This window comes from Myxine glutinosa, chromosome 12 (assembly GCF_964187855.1).
Source record: "Myxine glutinosa chromosome 12, kmMyxGlut1.1, whole genome shotgun sequence".
Taxonomy (NCBI): Eukaryota; Metazoa; Chordata; class Myxini; order Myxiniformes; family Myxinidae; genus Myxine; species Myxine glutinosa.
In genome coordinates this window covers 24,040,439-24,046,104 of record NC_136272.1, presented here as the reverse complement: position 1 = coordinate 24,046,104, position 5,666 = coordinate 24,040,439, and the positions used below count along the sequence as shown (strand labels likewise).

The following is a 5,666-nucleotide window of genomic DNA, read 5'->3' as shown; positions in this document are numbered from 1 at the left end:
CAATATCGCTTTTGGCCCCACCCCTTAGGCAGGGTCAAAAGGTCAAATACCAAAAAATGCAATTGCAGGCACATTTTTAAACATCTTTTAATGAAACGTTTTATGCACAATCGACATCGGGGGATGCATAAACAGTGTAACTATTTTTGGATTTGACCATTGGTTCATGTACCATCTGATGGAGACTTTGGTTCACAGGGGTAAGAATGGGGATTTGGGTTACAGGGGTCAGAACGGGGGAAAAATGTTTTGCCCCATCATTTGATATTGTGTAATTCCTGGTGGAACCTTTTTCCATCTTTCAACGTTGCTTCAGGTGGGAAGTGTGGGGCGATGGCACGCCATCGACTTCGCCCTTGTGCTTTGGTTTGTTGTGATTGCATGGTCAGTTTGTCTTAACCGCCCACAATGCTTGGTTATTCATGTTTTACAGAGAGTGACAGACAAATGCTTCAAAAAGTGCATTGGCAAGCCTGGGACGTCGCTGGATAACACAGAGCAGGTTGTAATCTCCTGCCGCATATCCTGAAATGCCATAGATTGTGTGGAATAACTCACGTACGACCCTTGTGCGCATTTATTGTGCCAGGCATCCATCAATGGGTGGATTTCCATTTTTTTTTGCGTCGAGATTTGTTATTAATGAGAAACCTTTCTTTCAATTGGGGTAATGAGTGCCAGCCTCTGCTGTTTACGGGTCGTTTGTCAACTAGGCATGGTTATCCGGCATGGGGTCCTGCATTTGCTCCTGACAGATAAACTGGAAAGGGTTCAGAGAAGAGCTACTACACACACACACACACACACACACACACACACACACACACACACACACACACACACACACACGACAATGTACTTCACAAACATATTGCATATCTATCTGTAAATCTCAATGAGGTTGTAAAATGAAGTGAAGCATGTGAAAAAGGATCTTTTATATCCAGATCTTGATCGAATAATATCAAAATCTAATCAATTTGCCCATGTCACATCCTGTCCACCAAGTTTCGGCTGAATCCGTCCACAACATTGAGATATCCTGCTCGCAGTTAAAAAGACAGATGGGGTGAAAACATAAGGTCCGTCCTCCTTTGGTGGTGGAGGTAACCAGTGCAAGAAGAAATGGATCGTGGGATCATTATGGACAAGGATCGTCACTTTCGCAGGCACATTGCTGCATCTGAAAACAAGGCCAACGGAAGCTTGGGACTGATAAAAACAAACTTCCAGCCACCTTAATGTAGATACACTTCCCTTGTTATTCGAGTCCCTTATGAGCCCTGTGCTTGAACATGTTTACCTGGGATGGGGTCCTGCATTTGCTTCTGATACAGATAAACTGGAATTTAGGGTTCAGAGAAGAGCTACTACACTTGAGCCATCTTTAAGCTATCTGCCATATCAAGATCGGTTTTTAAAAGATTGCGCATGCGCTCGCTGAATTATATCGACACAGGTGACATGCTCCAGGTGTTCAAAAATTTAAATGGTTACGACTGCATTTCTCAAGATCATTTCTTTGCAAAGGAGATATACCAACCCACAGTAGGTCACAAACAGAAGTTTTGTTAAATCAGAGAAGCAAACTAAACACCAGAAAAGGATTCTTTAGTGAACAGATCATCACTGATTGGTACAATCTGCCACAGCATGTACTTGGGGCCCCAACAGTGAAGGCCTGTAAGACTTTTAGATAATCACTGGAAAATGAGGGCAGATCAGCTTGGGCTGACTGTGCCACTTGCCCTATCAAAAGTATCGATTTCGCAAAAAAAACGGAAGAAGCTCCCAACCCTCCTTATTCCTCAATCCCAGAAATACAGCTTTTAAATCGGGCATTTTTATTTATAAACGGACATGAATTTTTGTTCCAAGTAAATTTATTATTAGCTTTCCAACCGTACCATTTTAATTGATCTACGACAGCAGGAACCGCTGCATTAAAGCTTGAGGTCCTGCTTCTTATTTGTGTGACGGACGGACACCTCTCGTTTTTACACACTTTTATTTAACTTCATCTGAACTTTGTTTGTCCGTCCCGTTTCATATCTTTGAGCCGTCCTGGAGGTGTTCCATACGTCCTAGAGAGCTGAAATTTGGCCCACAATCCTCTTTTCTGGTACATTTTCATCTATCAAAATTTAATTTTAAAACTAAATTTTTTTTTAGAAAAATGAAAAAAAAATAGGTTTCAACTTTAAAAATATGTGTGTAGAACTAAAAAAATGTTTTAACGTTTACTTGTAATAGATGTTCGACATTAAAATGTTTGAAAATTTGACACATTTGAAAACCGTTCTTTTTGTGCATGTAGAATAATTTAATTATCTTCTGCTTTTTTGTCTTAATTCTCAACTGAATTCTTTCTACCATTTTACTGAACTAGGGCATGCCCGTACGTGGGTGCCCGTTCCTTGCCAAAAAAAAAAAAAACGCTACCCGTACGCTCTACCCCGCCCGTACGCCCGTACGCCCGTAAACAAAAAAAACAACGCTCTTCGCTTCCGCCCTTCGCTCTGACTGAATTGGGAGAAATAATGCGCATAAGAAATCGAGAAATTATTATTTTCTCCGGAAGAAATCGAATTACGAACCGTAATGGCGCACGCGCTCGGCTCGGCTCGCTCTCACATCGGCCACGCCTACGCAACAACGCGTTCTGTGATTGGCTGCCGGAAGTGCAGTCTTCACTGTCCGGAAGGTCGCATATCGCAGTTACGATGAATCGCAAATTAGTTTTAATTAGTTTTAAAACATAGTTGAACGCCAACATAGTTTGCCAACGTGAAATAAATGAATACGCTCTCAAATGTGCCGTCTGAGGCAGAGTCTGTTCGCCACGTTCGGCACACGTGATAGCTCGCTGCTCTCTGATTGGTTGAATCGTTTTTTGGACATAGCTCGGTAACTACTTCTCCGATTAATATGAAACCTTGAAAAGGCACATCCTCGGGTCCCCAGCAATATACCTGGCAAGTTTAAAGTATATCGGACCGGTAGTTGTCGAGAAACAGCGGTCACAGACAAACAGACATACATACATACATACATACATACATACATACATACACACAGAGATTACTGGAATTATAGATAGATGATAAGTATGACTTATTATGCACATACCAGACTTGGTGGTGTAATGATTAGAGTGTCCGCTCTGAGTCTGGGAGGTTGGCGGTTCAAAACCGACCCAGGCCGACACTTTAAAAACAGTATGTGCTGCTTCCCTGCTTGATGCTCAGAATTTAAAAAGGATAGGTTGACAACATTGCATGGGCCTAACTAATGGCTTCCTCTTACATTGAAGTTCCTTGTGAAGGAACTCAAATGATTCCATCCCGATTACTAACTAAGTAATCGGGATGGAATCCGATTACTAACTAGCCTGGTGTTGGCTTAACGGTTAAGGTGCTGGGTTGGGATCCTCGGATCCTGAGTTGGAATCCCGGTCGATGCCGATAGTTGAATTAACGCCAGAGGCGTTGACTCAGCCTGTCATCCCTCCGAGGTCGGCAAATTGAGTATCAGCTCACTGGTAATTGGGGCACAGCATCAACGGCACAAATGCACTTCCAGAAAAATGATGCAACCAGCAGCCACAGGCTGCATATGAAACAACAACTAACCCTAACTAGGCTGTATACTAGGCTGGCAGGATTGCCTAGTGGTATGCACACTCCCCTCTGAATATCTAATGCATGTGCGAATCTCGACCGAGCTGAAAACTGTCACCCTGGTGTTTCGCAGGCAGGTGATTTGTGTGTGTGCCGTCCCTCGGATGAGCGTTAAACTGGGTTTCTTGTCTGACAGCAAAGATCTCGCTGTCTTTTGCAAAGAGGATGCATCATCACCGGCACCCTGAACAAACAACAAATAGTTTTCCGACTGCACACGCATGCCTCAGTGATGATGCAAATAGCAGGTAAAATACAGGTTCAAATCCCGATTCAATATGCATTTGCTTATCTCTTCTCACTATATTATAAAAGAAAGTTTTTGTTTGTTTGTCTGCGCAAGCTAATCTGAACGGTGAAAGATAGGAGGAAACCTCCAATACAAAAAATGTCGGGGCCGGGCCCCAGGGAGGTTAGAGGCTAGGTGGCGAGGCCAGTCGAGGCTGCTTCGGCCGGGCTGGGCCCATTTCGCAATTAAAAGCTGAGCTGAATTATAGTAGTCAATCTTCTATGGCTGCGAGTGAAAGCTGAATATAGTAGTAAATTCATTCAAAAAGAACAAAAATGTCGGGGCCGGGCCCCAGGAAGGTTATAGGCTAGGTGGCGAGGCCAGTCGAGGCTGCTTCGGCCGGGCTGGGTCCATTTCGCATAAAAGCTGAGCTGAATTATAGTAGTCAATCTTCTACGGCTGCGAGTGAAAGCTGAATTATAGTAGTAAATTCATTCAAAAAGAACCCGGGCAACGCCGGGTGCTTTCGGCTAGTCTACGATATAAGAGAGATGTCTGTCTGTGTGTCGCCATTTTTCTCAGATGGCTGAACGGATCTTCGTCAAACTTCAGAGGTTCATCAGTGAGTGCCTGGGTGTGTGTTAGGCAAAAAAAAAAAAAAACTTTTTTTAAAACAAAAGATCGTTTTTTTTGGAGTTCTATACAAGTTATATGGAGTTATATACAAGTTATATGGAGTTATATACAAGTTGTATACAAGTATATCCAAGTTATATACAAGTTTTGGAGTTAGGCACTATGACAGTTATATAGAAGTACACATTCGCATAAATAAATACAAAACAATCACCAGACATTTGAATACAAATAAATCAAACAATTCTGTAAGTGTATGAAGTTGGTGGTATGGCTTCTTCTTCTTCCTGATCTGCATCACATTTAACTCAAACGTGATGACGCCACATTCACCCACCAGCATACATATGAACCCCCTTCCTCTCCTGCCTTCCCCCCTCCCCTCCCCAATCCCCTCCCAATCCCCCTCCCCCCTCCCCTCCCCCTTCCCCCCTCCCCCTTCCCCACTCCCCCCCCCCCCCCTTCCCCACTCCCCCCCTTCCCCCTCCCCCCCTTCCTTCTCCCCCCTCCCCCCCTTCCTTCTCCCCCCTCCCCCCTTCCCTCTCCCCCTCCCCCTCCCCCTCCCCCCTCCCCCTCCCCCCCACCCCCTCCCCCCCCCCCACCCCCTCCCCCCACCCCCCCTTCCCCCTCCCCTCCCCCTTCCCCCTCCCACTTCCCCTCCCCCCCCTCCCCTCACCCCTCCCCCCCTCCACTCCCCTCACCCCTCCCCTTCCCCCTCCACTCCCCTCACCCTCCCCTTCCCCCTCCACTCCCCTCACCCTCCCCTTCCCCTCCACTCCCCTCACCCTCCCCTTCCCCCTCCACTCCCCTCACCCTCCCCTTCCCCCTCCACTCCCCTCACCCTCCCCTTCCCCCTCCACTCCCCTCCCTTAGCCTCCCCCCCACCCGGCAGCACCGGGTACTTCTGCTAGTAATCATATATGTATGGCCTAGACCTTCGAGGTATGCACACTCGCCTCTACACGGTCTCGCCTCGAATCCTGATCAGCTATAAACTATCATCCCCGTGTTTCACAGTAGTCTATTTGCAGCCTCTATCATTTCTATTGTGAACCTAGAAATGTTTTATAGTATAAGGTTTTTTGATGATTTGTCATCCCATGGGGTTAATAAAGTATTTC

At 45.7% G+C, this 5,666-nt stretch overlaps 1 long non-coding RNA gene across 1 annotated transcript in view; it reads left to right on the top strand.

Moving 5' to 3' along the window:
- The first annotated feature begins 431 nt into the window (after nt 1–431).
- LOC144888506 (uncharacterized) overlaps nt 432–5,666 on the top strand; it is a 32,921-nt gene continuing 27,686 nt past the window's right edge. The window contains exon 1 of the long non-coding RNA XR_013621060.1: nt 432–502. This is a non-coding gene — a long non-coding RNA (uncharacterized LOC144888506). The remainder of the gene's footprint in view (nt 503–5,666) is intronic.